Source organism: Aythya ferina, assembly GCF_964211825.1.
Source record: "Aythya ferina genome assembly, chromosome: 5".
NCBI classification, from domain to species: domain Eukaryota; kingdom Metazoa; phylum Chordata; class Aves; order Anseriformes; family Anatidae; genus Aythya; species Aythya ferina.
The window spans coordinates 3,084,292-3,098,801 of NC_140301.1; the positions used below are offsets into that span (position 1 = coordinate 3,084,292).

The 14,510-nt window shown below is 42.3% G+C and overlaps 1 protein-coding gene across 5 annotated transcripts in view; it reads left to right on the top strand.

Annotated features, from left to right (window-relative positions):
• DENND2B (DENN domain containing 2B) overlaps positions 1-14,510 on the top strand; it is a 160,805-nt gene that overhangs the window by 15,744 nt on the left and 130,551 nt on the right. The window contains exon 1 of one of the 5 annotated variants that reach the window (XM_084521617.1): positions 12,213-12,337. The exons of the other annotated variants lie outside the window; for them this stretch is intronic. The gene's annotated coding sequence lies outside the window, so the exon portion shown is untranslated. Of the gene's footprint in view, positions 1-12,212; positions 12,338-14,510 lie in introns of those variants that run through there. 5 annotated transcript variants of the gene reach the window in all.

The following is a 14,510-nucleotide window of genomic DNA, read 5'->3' on the forward strand; positions in this document are numbered from 1 at the left end:
CCTTAAACACGAATCCAGTGAAAATCTCAATGCTTGATTTCATGAGAGGATGATGCTTCAAGAAGATACAGAGACGTATACTTCCTGTGTCTGTTTTCATAAAACTCCTGATGCTGGTTTTCACCTCAAAGACTGCCATTCTAGATGCTGATGAAAATGTAAAGCAATCGTTCTCTGCTCCAATGACTCTACAAAGTTAATCACATTGAGGGAGGAAAGATTCACAAAGGGGAAAATACTGGGCTGCACATTGGTACTCTAGCTGTGGTATTATCACCGTGACGAAAGAATATTTTTAACACAGTAGTTGAAGAATGGTAATGAAGTAGTTGAAGTAGAACGATAATGAAGAAGTAGTTGAAGAACGATAATGAAGTAATTTTGAAGATTTTATTGGGGAGAGGGGATAGAATACAAACATGCTTGCTTGGAAAATGTATAAAATAGATAGGAAAGGTGCAAAATAAGAGCCTTGAGAAAAATTTCACATGCTTGAGTATGTAGGAAAGACTTTACTGTGTGGAACATGTTCCCCAAACTTGCCCTCAATACAGGGACCAAAGGAAAAATGAGCAGAATTTGAAGAAGCACTAGGATTTTGTGCTGTAGGTAGAACACTGCTGTTGTCTTCATTATTTAAATTGTGACATTTTGGCATGGGGGGGTGCTTATACAGGGTGGAAGAGGAGAGCATTGCGACTGTTCTTAGTGAGGTTGAACCTGACAGCCGGTAGACTACAGGCAAAAGTCAGAGGAGCTGGTAAGTAAGTTAATTTGGACAGAAGGACGCAAGTCTCTGGTATTTGAAGGATGTGCTACATTGCTTAGAACAAAGAAAAAAAGAGAGAGAGAGAAGCCTGGCAGCTCTTTTTCTTCCTGGAGTTACTGTTTGCCTTAGGGCTTGTGCACCCCACAACAATCAAATGATTTTTCTGCAGGCAGCTGTGTCATGCTGAGTGAAGCTGGAAATAATAGTGTTCATACTAGTGAGCTGTATTTATTCTGTTCAAGTTTTGTCTTGGTGAGTGTTTTGGAGCTGCCCTCAAACAGCTGAAATACCTGTTTTGTCTGTGGGTCTGAGAAAACATAGTGGGGTTGGATATTTGTGGGTTCTTTTGGGGGATTGCCCATTGAAATCCTGAGGATGGAGGATCTGAAGAAATTAAGCTCCTTGAAGGACCTGGCCATCAGTTATGATCACGTGTAACTGGCACCGAACTGATTGTACCGCAAGTTTTTGCCTTTCAACAGCAACTACTTCCAACAACCCCATGCATGTGGACAGGAAACTCCTTCATTTTCATGTTGGGAAGCAATCAGCGCAGCTTTCTGCTATACAGCTAATGCCTCAGCAAATTTCCCCTGAACTGGAGCCACCCTGTGGCTTTGTAGCACAAATGGACCTTTAACAGGTGGGACTTGAGGGACATGGTGTTCGACAGACACTGGAAACGTCAGAGGTATCAGGGGAGCACCTGAAAAGCTGATGGTTTGTTAAGAATAAGTGTCGAGCAAAATCCCAAGATCCTTAGTTGCAGCCAGCAAACCAGAATTTCTGCAGAAAACAACGGGAAATATTGTGGAATATTCTGAAGTAGAGCAGGCTGTTTCTATATTACTAAATGTATTCAGACACTCTTAAATCATTGCTTGAGGGGGAGGTGGTCTGAAAGCAGAGGTGGTGTGTGCCTCATCTCTCAGTCTTCCTCATAGGAGATGCTCCTGGTCTTGCACCATTCTCATTGTCTCTGTGTTTATAGCTCACTGGGTTTTGTGCCAAAGTCATGTCTCAACCTTTGGGATCCAAAGCTTTGGATGTGATTGCAAGAGGGCTCTAGGGGAACACCTGTGGGTTCTTAAAAGTTATTTTATTTCTTGAACGGTGCTGCTTCCTTGGAAAAGCTTATAGCAAGGCACTTGATCCTGTTTACATACGGAAGGTGGACCATGTATAAGCAGCCCTCAGTAGGAGTTCCTCTGGCACTGGGAACCCTTTTGCACTGTCCCTCTGAGGAAACTGAGCAGAGTAATCAAAGAGCTCGCATCTTAAATTCAAATCAATGTGCCACTCACATCTGTTATTTGAGAGTATAGCACTGCACCCTTTTTGATAAAGAACCCACACGTGGGAGGCTGACATAATCTTTCTCAGATGGTTAGTACTTGATCAGTTTCAGATAATATTTATCTTCTTGCATTTGTTGTTGTTCTTAGCCCCAACATTTCCTGTGTTATGAACCTTGTGGGAAGGTTTGCTTGAGTGACAGGCCCTGGCTAATTTCACCACATCCAGAAATCTAATGATTTAAACTTCTGGATTCTGATCCATATCACCTACAGTCCCATATGGCTTGGGCTTGTTGCTGAGCATTGCTCAAAGTATTTTCTTTATTACATTAAAGACCTTTTGAATTATTATGTACCACTATCTGCAGAACAGAGCATCCTTCGGGGAAACTGAATTTAGGTTCTTCGGGCAAGCATTTAGTGTTGCAACAAAGCAACATTAGACAGAATTTGCAACCTTAAAGCTTTCTTATAGAGAGAACATACAAGATATCTCTTCGTCCTCAAGATTTTCACCCTGGACTCCCAGGGCACCAATGCCAGCCACTGTTACTGTGTATTACTATCTGCCTCTCGTTTTCCTCACACAGAGAATAAGCACGTATTTTGTAGGTAAGGTGACCAGGGTGACCACCCAAGGCTCTAGAGGCTGGTGATCAAAGTGCCTTCATTACCTTATGTGGGAAAAAATGTCACAAACCAGAATGTTCAGGCAGTGACACCGTAAGACGTTTTGCATGGTTATTTGAAGAAACAACATATTTCTGAAGACAATCAGTGGTAGTCTTTACTATCTACACTTCAGCAAGAAAATATGAATTGTCCAGGTTTACCAGGCAACAGTGAAACTCTCTGGTGTCGCATGAGTCTGTTGTGCAGAACTGTGTGTAATGCTGAAAGCAGCTTTTGAGTTGAAGTCTGCTGAGATAGGGGGCTGTTGTTCTAATGGTTTGAATAAGTAGACTTTGGGTCAAGCTCATAGGAAATAGCAATGTTGCTGCCTGGGAAGTGGAGTATAGTTTGTTTTATTTTAATGAACAAGGTTTTCTCTTTGGCTTTTCTTTTTTTGAGAAGTGGTGTTTGCTATGCAGGATATGGATCGCTGCAAATGGACCGGTTCTTTCATTTGAACATTCAAGGTGTTGCCTCTTTACATGACTGAGTAAGTAAAAGATCGTTACTTGCATAAGGTATTTTGTTTTTCAGAAAGATACTATATTTAAAAGTTAGAGTTTGGATTCTGCATGTGTGCATTACTGCCAAGCACAGGAAAGGCAGTGAGGTTAGCACTCATGTACATTGCTACGAGGCAAGGACTTAACTGATGTTTTGGGGGCTTCCCTGTCTGAACTGGAAAAGAGAAGATTCATTTCAGGATAACGTGTAATTTGTATATTTTTTTTCTTCTTGAATTATAATATGGATTACTGTGTCTCTTTTATTATTATTTTGAAATTAAGCTTCAGTTAAACTTCAAAGTACTATTTTAATTTTGAAAAGAAATATTAATACACTTCATTTTAGAAAATGCTGTGGAAAAACGTGTCCTTAATTATTTACAAGTAAAATATTTCAGCATGTATTTTGTATCACCAAATCTTTACTTTTTGATGAACAAAATGTTGAAAGCAGTGCAACTTGCTTCAATATTCTTGTCCATTTTAATACCCATGGAAATGATTAGATCATTCTATCTATGTAGAGAAAAGAAAGTATTTTTCTTCCATTTAACTGGATGATTTATAAGGAAGAGGAGTGAATCTTCAAAAACCAAAATAAAAAAGCTCCCAAGCTGGGCTCCCGTTTTGCAGCGTCTCCAGCGCGTGCTCCTAACAGGCAGAGCAGCGTCAGGCCAAAGTGCTCACAAGGACTGACTGCTGTGCATCCTGAGCAAAGATTTCTGTTGAAGTTCCAGTTTTACCATGGGGCAGCAGATAACCTCCCTGTCACGTTGTGTTTAGTGAAACTGGCAGAAGATTTTGGAAATTGTTTCCCCAAGGATAGCAAACTCAAAATATGTTTTCTGTTTTTTTTTTTTTTTTTTTTTTTTTTTTTTTTTTAACTTCAGGTTATCTAGGAAAATCTACATAGCTGAGAGCCTCGATAAGTGTGAATAATTGAATTTACCATCAACCCTTTTTGTAAGCAGGAAATCATATTTTTCTGTGATGCAATATTGCTGTTCAAAGGAAAGATGCTAGCTTGCAAGAGTGTCTTTCCTGTTCGCTACATCTGTTTGTGTAAACAGGGATGTTTTGAACTTTGTCTGAACCAGATCAGTATCTTGGCCTGGAATTAATCATCAGGAACAGCAGTGACCCAGTTCCCCAAAGCTGCTCTAATGCCGGCATAGCTGCTACTTCTTAAGCTCCTCCATGGGTCAAAAGCAACATGCTGAATGACTCTGAAAAGTATGTTCTGATACTTCTTCTTTCTCCAAAATCCACCTCTAATACCAGTCCCTGCTATCCCATTACTCTTGCCATGTTAACAAAGAGTTTGAGTGAATGTAAGATTTGGAAGGGTGGGAGAAAAGATTTTTTTCCCAAATCTGTTTCTTTAGGGCTAGTTGACATTCTGCCTACATGAGATAGGAGCATAAAAATAAATCTGGTTCAGCATGTGGTTCTGTTTTGAATATTAAATCGAGCTGCTGAAAGCCCAGGTGCAGCGGCATGCCTGTGGATGAGAGCTGGGGAGGGAGGAGCGTGCTCTGCTGACCCAAGCATCACCCCTTGGGCAGCCTTTCCAGCCCAATACCAGTGCCAACACTGACTTCACTGGCATGTAGCAAATTAGTAGGGATCGCAATTTCCAAGCAACATGAGCTCAAACACCTCGGAAAACAGAGTCTCTTTGCTCCAGTTTCCTCTTGATGGGTGTCGAGCTGTGTAGTGTTCCTAAGCTGTGCTGGCAGGAAGGGCTTGGGGTGTGGTGGGAGCAGGTTCCTGCTGTGGGGAGGTGATCTGCCTGCCCTACAGCCCTGCTGGGGTGCCCCAGGTGTCGGCAACCCTAGGAGGGTCCTCATGGGCCATTAGGGCCGATGCCTTGCTATTGGGAGGTGGATGTATCCCTTACAAATGACACAGCAGGTACCGCTTTGACCCTGTAGTTCTGCTTGTTGGAAAGCCATTTGAGTATTTTGCTAGTATTGCCAGTTAGAAATATTCTTCTAATTTCTGGCCTAGGATTGCTCATGGCTAGTTTCTGTCTAAATTGTTCTCAAGTCAATCAGAATAAAATGGGTGCTGAGTGCAGGGAGTGAACTCTGCCTAGCGAGCCTGTGGAAAAACCCTGCTGAGCAGGCTCCTCTCCTAGGCTTGCAGCGTTAGCCTGCTTGACTGTGTTTGACTGGAAATATTCAGCATGGTCCTGATGCTCTTTAAAATGGAGGAACTGGTCTGGTCCCACTCTTGGAGAAGCCCGTGGAAAGGCCTGCATTGGTCTGGAGAATGCAGCCTTGTGTGGCTTGCATAGAGCAGGCGCCAGATGCATCTCCCACCCACGGCTCAGGCAATGAACATGTGTGCGCAAGGCTGGTGCAATTATGAGAGAATTCAAAGGGAGCTATAGATCCAAAAAGAAATATTCATAGGCTGATCTGTGCCTCGGCAGCGCTCTTTCACACAGCCACCAGCTGTAGTGTGGGGCCTCTCCAGAGAAGGGAACATCAGACGTGCCCTGGTCCCTTGGGATTGTGAGATGTACACGGATCTTCCCTGGGGCTGAAGGTGCCCCCTCTGGGGGCTCTGTGTGGCTATTTTTAAGAGTCCTGATCAGGTTGTTTAGTTCAGGAGCATAGAGCAGCTTGCTTGCTTGCAGTTTAATCTGGAAGAAAGGTCTTTCAGTTGCATGCATTTTGGCAGTCAAGAGGGATATTTAGGGGAAGTGAAGCTTGAACTATAAGCAGCACATAATGATTTATTTGGAAACAATAAGTGCAGGAATGACTGTGGAGTGGGCTATGAGTAGAACTAGTGATTGGAAAGTCGATGTTCTCAAAAACTGTAACCTATCAAGGACAAACTGATGTGTAGATGAATATGTTGATATTTGCTACAGGAAGATACCAGTAAGTTTTGATGGTGTGAAACCTCATGCACCTTCTAAGATGTAAGAACCTTCTAAGTTCTTGATTTTCATCTCCAGTAATACCATTTCTAGGGTATGGATTCCTGTGGTTCCTCAAACCCAGGAGGTGTGGGACAGGGAAGAGCTGACCCTCAGCAGTTTGGATGTGGGGTCTCTGCAGAACATGGGGTTTGTTGCATCCTGAATGCCTGTTTCTCCTGGCAGACTGTGGCTTCATCAGGCCCCCAGGATGCTGGCAGCAGCCTGCAAGAAGTAGTTGTCAGCTTTCGGTCAGGAAGAGAAAGCTGTCATTGAAACTACACATGGTTATCAAAAGTCTCTCATTTTTGTCATTAAATATAGCAATGTGGACACTGGTGTTGGAGTGTGCTGGTCTGGCCTTTCAGTATTCAAATACCAGCCTAGCTGATTTATTTTTTCACTCTTCTTCATCTTTATGCATCCTTTAAGGGCTGCCATGTTGTGGTCCACATGCTGTTGTATTTAGCTGGCAAGTGAAGCAGTTCATGATTGCTCTGTGTATAATTACAGTGGCTAAGAACATTTAAAGCTCAAGAGAGGATTGTTCTGTCACAGTGCACTCTTACATAGTGTGGTTGTGTGGGAGATGGCAGGTGATGTAAAAAAAAATCACAATAAAATTGGTGGAGTTGGCAAGAATAAAGAAGGAAAAATTTTTTTTCATTTCAATGTGATTTTTTTTATTTCCTCTTTTAAGGCCCAGGTTCCTGGAGTTCAATGATTATTAGAAAATCTTGACCCTTTCTATCTTTTATACCTACGAGGAAAAACTTGGAAACGTGAGTCCCAAAGGCTTGCAATGTACAATGCTAGTAGGAGGAGATCAACATTTACCTGTACCTATTTCTTTTTATTTGTTTAGATAATTTTCTCAAAAAAGTTTCTCAAGAAGTTGTCTCAAGGCATGAAAATACTTAAGCCTAGTAGTACAAACTCCTTTTTATTCTCATTGTCTACTTTCTAGTGTGTTGTAGGAAAGTAGGAGATAAGTGTGCCTCAACCTTCCTTCCAGCTGTTGATGGGCACTACAGGAGAGTAACTGCATCTATGCAGAGTGTTGAAGAGGTGACATTTCCTGAATGGAAGGGATCCAGCGCCTTGTATCCTGGGGGAATGAGGTGATGTCTTTCATTGTCCTTAACACAGATGAGTAGCTAGAAGGGACAGCCAAACTCATAGCTTTGAATAACTTACTATTTACTGCATATTTACTTTCCTACTGATGTCACTGGAAATATATTTAATATTGCTACCAACCCCTTGCAAGGCCAAAGATCCTGCCAGGGGAGAAGCTGGTAGTCCAGAATTCCAGTTCTGTGTAACTAAACAAATATTTCAGTAAATCCCTGAGAATGGAAGCTGGGGGCCTTGGCATGACAAGCAGACCCATCAAAAGTGGATATTTTGTTGTTTGTCTTGCATTTGATTTTAATAACAGGCAAAGATTTCCATGCAGGAAGAATGCACATACTGTACACAATTTGTCTAAAGCATACTTTTACTAGAAGGGAGGAAGAAAAAGAAAAAAAAAGGAGAGGAATAACTTTTCAGAGAGAATTTCTCACTGATGTTGTCTTCCATTTAAAATGAGGCGTTAGCTTACAGGCTGGAAGTGTTTTCCTGCCTCAGTCTAATGTATCTTTCCTGACCACGTTCTCCATTTTGCTCCTGTTCCAGTAAGTGCTCTGAGGTATGAAGGTGAGCAGGGGCATTTGATCGGGGCTGTTGGCTGCCCAGGCACTCCCTGCCTGCAACTGTAGCTCTGAAGTCAAACTTTGTGGGAAGTCAGATGTGATTGTGCATAGAGTCCTCTTTATTTTTTTTTTAATTATTATTTTTTAATGCCAGTTACCCACATGAGCCTAGACCAATTTGTTTTCCAAGTTTTTAACTGGAGCAAAGTGTTTTGAGGTTTCATGTGCTTTTCAATGGATACCCAGTTTTATTTGGTAGAATGCAAGCTGGAGCTGAAAGCACTGAACTGCTAAAAAAAAATAAAAAATAAAAAAAATAAAAAGAGAGAGACAAAACAAATACCTAATAACAAAACCACCCCCCAAAAAAACAAGCCTTCCAGGATACAAAGTTCATAGAAAGTTGCATGTGGATTCAGACAATAAGGCATGCAGGAAGAAGGTCTTTGCATCAGTAATAACCAAATGAGAAGGGTGTAATTGGTCACTCTGGTGGTGGTTTTCCAACAGCCTGTTATTTGACTGTGTCATCACAGCTTTAGAACAGGGCAGGTCACCAGTGTGCTGTGTTTATATTTCCATGGCTGAATGCTCTGCGGGTCAGCCTTGGAGCCCAGCCCCTGGTATGATGTTGGCATTTTTGTGGACTCATTAATGACAAGAGCAATCTTCTGTCTTCAGGTGTCTGTGGATAGAGGTTTTTTATCAGTCATTTCAGCAACCAGTTGGCAGGTTCAAACAGGTACTTCAGCATCTGAAGCCTTGGCTAATTGTAGGCATGAACAGTAACTTCAAAACTTGCTACTGCCTACTTAATGAAGCTGCCTCTGTTTGGTAGTTGCAGTGCCTTTGCAGACATCTAACACAACTTACCTTGCATTACCTTCAGGTTATGAGATTAATGCTGTTTTGCCTTTATATATGTTTTGTTTGAAAAAGTCTTCTACAGGCAGTTTTTTCATCAGTGATCTTAGTCTGCAAGTAGTACTCACAGCTGTGTGGGCATCAGGAGACAGTTAGTCCCCTACAGGAGATAATCCGACTCATTAGTAAGTATTATAATCCTGTACCGTGGCATTGAGAGTTTGGTGTAACTTTGGGTAGGTCAGCAGTACCATATTAGTGCTTAAATTTAGGGTTTAGAAGGCTTATCCTGCCCACACACTCACCAGGGGCAACGGGCTTCAATTGTGTGGATGTGATGGGTGCTCACAGGCGAGCAGTGTGAGCTGGGTGCCAAGGGGGTGGGAGCGCCTGGCCCTCAGCTCTGTGCTTGCACATAAATGTAGGTGACCTTTCTTTCTAACTAAGGATTCCAGGATCTCTTTCTTCTGACATCCACCGCTCAATGACTTTGAGGAGCAAGGACTTGTGAGGCAGCAGATCAGTACAGTTAAAACAAGCTAAACATGAAATTTTTGGGAATCAGAATGGCTTTCCTTTGCCACCTAAGAGTCATGCTTCACATGTGAATGATCTTTCAACCTAAACTTAAACCATGAGGTTCAGGGCAGAGCCATTTATAGAATTGGTTAGCTCTGTAATTCCCTGCATGAATAACAGGATGGTCTGAAAAAGAAAACAAAGATCCTTGCTTCTCAGCGAAGGCACAGAATGAAGATGATCAAATTCTCTTGGGTTTTCTTATTACTGGTGTATTTTTTACTTCTTGTGGAGCAGAATTGGTGGGGTTTCAGAAATATACTCAATCAGTGTAAACCATTTCCTATTGTGGCTGGCAGCTGTTTGCAGATGTGGGGCACAGCAGCAGTCCTCATGAAACAACTGCTTGTGGAGAACAGATGAGTCTGAGGTTCTGGTTAAGGGAGAATGCGCCCCCATAAATTACTGCATTATTATATATCAGGAGCACTTCTGTAGCCTCTCATTGGAGCAGCCATCGAGTGGGATTCTGCATCCCACACTTGAGGATGGTCCCAGCTCAGCCAAATATTTGACCATGTGCTTGAAAGCTAAGCATTGATTTCAGCAGCTTGCTTAAGGGCTGACTCAGGTTTCACGCTGGTCTGGAAGGCTGCAGTAGTTCTCATGACTCTTCTCATATGGTGTTTTCCCCAGTGAGAGGGGGCAGCACTATCTGTGCTTATGAAATACAGCGATCAGTCCTCCTCCCTAGCAGTGCGAAGCTCTCTTTTGCAATGCTATGAAAACACTTTTTACGTGGCTGGATCACTGGGGACGTGTGTCTGAGGGTGGGAGTGGGGTGACACATCCACTGATACTGTGGTGTTGGTGGGGGATGAGTTGTCCCAGGCTCACGTACGCTCGAAGTTCACTGATTGTGCGTTCCAGCGTGAATGCGTGTGTGGCAGAGGGCAAAGTTGAAACAGAGCAAGAAAGTTAAGTTACGCTAATTAACTGCCTTCCCGTTAAGGAAGGAGAACCAACTCAAAAGATATGGAGAAGATTATTCAGGGTCAAATGACACCCTTGATTTTCCATCACTACCATCTGAGACTTGTAATGTCTGACTAGCCCAAGGCTTGCTGGGCAGTGTGCTGTTGGGGTGGTTTGCCTTAGTCATCATGTCTCACCCTGAGTGGGCTGAGCCGTGGTATTGTTGTACCCATTATAGATATTGACATAATTCAGTGTTTGCTTGTTTTTCTCCCATGTGCAATGTTGTTTTATTGTGTGTCTGTTTCCCCCCCTTTTTTTTTTTTCTTTTTAAAAAGGAAAAATACTAAATCAGCCTTAATTTGTCAATGACCAATTGATACCCCAGAGGGTCAGCTTCCTGCCTGTCACAGTAACCAGTGATGGTGGGGGTCCATGCAGCTGTGGGTTGTTGCTACTAGCAAGAGTAGCTCTGCTGACTCAGGCTTCCATAGAGTCCCGGGATTTCACATTTACCATGCATGTTTGCTCCTCCTTCATTGATTCAGTGTGCTAAATTGTAGACAGTTCAACAGAGAGATAAGAAAGAGAAAAAACAAGGGCAGACAGACTTCTTGTCATTTTGGACAAAAATAAATGTATGGTATAGAGCTGTTCCCAGAGTTGTACAGCCCTGCCTTCGTGTTTTGAGAATGCACATGATTTACTGCAGAAATCAGTTTGGCATAGCATAGGCTGTGCAGATCCAGCAGGACCTACCATTATCTTGTCATGTTTTTTAGCAAACTGACTTTTACAAGGCAGCAGTTCAAAAACATGAAAGAGAAATGTGCAGAAAACCCGTCGTTTTGTGTCCCCCCATCCAGGGTGTGCTGGCAAATCTGCCACAGCCGCACCCGCGGGCAGTGGTGGTGGTGAGCAGCTCCCTTGCTTGTGGGTTTTGGGCATTCTCTATGCGTGAGCTGGTATGGGTCTTGGTTTTATTATTGTGCTGCAAAACTCCCAAGTTGCTGACTTTAATGCTAAGTATGGGAGTTGAGACATGGCTTTCTGTCATGTTTCACTTTACAGACTTAATAACGTTTCATTTGTACAGCGAGAGTAACAAATGCACTGTTAGCAAAATTTTGCAAATCTTGCTGCTTTTCAGCTCTGTTTACCCACAGCCTGCAGTCTCAAATGGACAAAGGAAAATGGACAGAAAGCCGCTGGGTTCATGGACTTGCTCTGACTAGCATTTGAAGGCAGAGTTTGAGCTAGATGCACCATTTGTTGGAGCCAGAAGGACGTTTTTAAAGCATATCCCTGTTACAGTCTCGGCACCGAAGCAGTATTTCTGCATTCTCAGATGCTTAGCAAATGTGCCTAGGTTTTTGTTTATTTTTAAGGGGTTAATATAAAGTGTGTAGAATTTTCCTACCTTCTAGGCATTCTGAATGTTCAGCCCATGTACACCTCAGAAAATAGCTCCTATTTAATAATATCTTTATACACTACTGTTTTTAGATGGCTATCTCAGACAGCAAAGCTGTGGATGTGCCCAAGGGTGAAAAATGAACAAAAAGTAAGAACTGGGGAGGGGAGAAGGAAAGTGTGTTGTCTGTGCAGGTTTTTTTCAATGGAGAATGTGTGTGAAGGGTAGGGGTGGAGATGTTCTGCAGAGCACTTTGAGATAACAAACAGCTTGCTTCAGCTTAATAGAGTGGATTGAAATTGACCCCTTTCACTGGGTTTTAAGGTGAAACTTCAGGGCTAGAGGTGTTTTCCCTCCAGCTCCTGAGCTTAGTGTGAAGAAGAGTTAGTTGGTTGATACCACTGTCCTCTCCTTGCAGTTTGACAGATGCCCTGTAACAGTGTGTGTGTGTGTGTCACTGTGCTCTGTGAAACTACTCTACAAACCCTGTCTCAAGCCAGGCATTTTCTTGAAGGCATGACTGCTTTCTCTGTGGAAACTACTTGTTTTCTTTTCTTTCCTCATTAGAAACTACTTTTCACTCCAAAGACCCTCCTGATTTTGAAGAACGAGGCAGAACAGAGATGCCAGTAAAGGAGACCCATCCACTGTTGCAGCAGGTTTCAGACCCCCTCCTGCAGCCCATCCCTTGGTAGATTTTACTTCCTGTCACAAATAAGGTCTTAAAAGCTTTCGAGTGGCTCATCCAATAGAAAAGCCTCTACTCTGTATTAATGGTTAATAGGTCTTTCTACCAGATGTAAAATCCAGTGAAACATATACAGTTTCTTTGGTTTTAACAGGAACAGATGATTTAATAAGCAGCTATAAATCTCTTGGGAATGTACAGACATAGTCAAACAGAACACTTCTGCCAGATTTTTCACTGACTAGACGTACAGCATATGAGTCATAGCAGTCTGCTCCATTCTCCATCTCAAATGCCTGCTGTTGTTGTTTTTGCTTTCAGAGGTGCTGTGCTGCATGTTGGGGGGGGAGGGGGGTTATCACCCTCCCGTGTTAATGGGCTTGCTCTTTTATCCGGGAGATAGTGTTCAGGCAGCTGACTTTCATTCTCTGGCTGTGCATGACATTTCTTTTCCATTCCCTAGCCCAGCTTGTGATTTTATAGTTGTATAGTGAAAATATTTGAGGATTGTATTAATACAGCCTCCTAAATGGGGTTAGTAGTGGGAAAGTGGTATAATTAAAAGGGGGTGTAGTCAGCCTCTTTCTTAATACAGCAGTGCTTTCCTTCCAACAATCTTAGGCCACCTTACGAAGTTTAATACATTTATACTAACAGTATTTCTAATAAACTTCATTAATGACTAGGTCTTCAGAGATGAGAAAACCGAGACAGAAAACAGATTCAGGTACCTGTGGCTCATGCTGAATTGCAGCAGAGAGTTAAATTTCCTAAAGTATTTTAAATACCATTCCAAATGGATGTAAAATGGGATTGTGCTTTAGAAACATCTTCGTTTCCACCTTGTTGGTTTGCTGGCTTTCCAGGAGTGTCACTGGATGTCTAAGAACTGGGAATGCAAGATCCTGCTTTGAACATTTCACAGAATGACAGAATAGAGCCTTCAGGACCTTTTTTTTTTCACAGAGTCACAGAATTGTCTAGGTTGGAGTTTGTTTGCAAGCCATGTTAGCTACACTTGGGAGCCTCTCGAAAGGAGGTGAGGTACTAGAATTGCTGCTATTTGCTCCAGGTCACACCATAGTAAATCAGAGATGAAATTGGTGATAAAACACCAGTCTAGGTAGGATGATTTCAACCACTGTCAAGGTGCTTGTAAGACAGATGCGGTACAGCTTATTCTGAATGCAACTGGATGGAGGTGATATTTAAAATGGCCTACAGTACATTATTATTATTATTTTTATTTTTGCAGTGTAACTAACTAATATTTTAGAGAGTGATCAGAGGTGAAATCTTTGTCTAAGAAAAATGGTGCAAACTTGTGATTTAATTTCATGCATAGGCAGGAGAAAACATGGTCTAAATCTTTCATTCCCTCAGGACTACATTCACTTCTGCTGTGTTCCGGGACCATGTAAATTGTGAGGAAAGTTTCTATTTCAGTGGTAGGGATGACAAAGAAAACTTCTACGTGTTTGGCCTTTTCCAGGCTGAAGGGAGTATCAAAAATGCATAGATGTGGAACAGGTTAAGAAACTGAAAACAGTTTCTTGGAGGTTGATTTATGTACAGAATTGTAAAATGTGAAGAACAATGTATATTGTTTGAAGTTTGTGGTGAGACTGTAGTTTACTGTGTTGCTCCAGTAATGCTTGCATCTGAGTTGCCAGAGGTTCAGAAAGCCAAAGAGGTATTGCGTTACTAGGTAAAGGACATTGTCCAAAGTCAGTTAACTGGATGGGGTCAAAATCAAGAACAGCATTTGATTATTCTGACTCCTTGTTGGGTCCCTTCTCTGTTTCCTTCACAGCATGGATTTCACCCATATATATGTGCAAAAAGGCCCTTTCAGATCTTTCTGGCAAATGGAGAGCATTGCTTTGTACTTCCAGTAAGCACATGGCTCTCATATTTACTGATGAGACTTTCACACATGAGGAAATTAGAAAACTAAAGTTGTAAGCAGCATGTCTGTTCTTGAATGGGGAATTTTCCCCGAAGCAAGCTATAATGCACTCTCTTAATGGTTTGAATCTTATGGTTCAGATTTTCCATAGGCTGCTTCCAGCATCATGGGCACTAACCTGTGTTTGCAACGAGCATGCACACACCCAGCTGCGAGGGTAAGTTACCTGTCTCAATCTCAGCTGTTAATCGGGCATAGTCAGTGCCT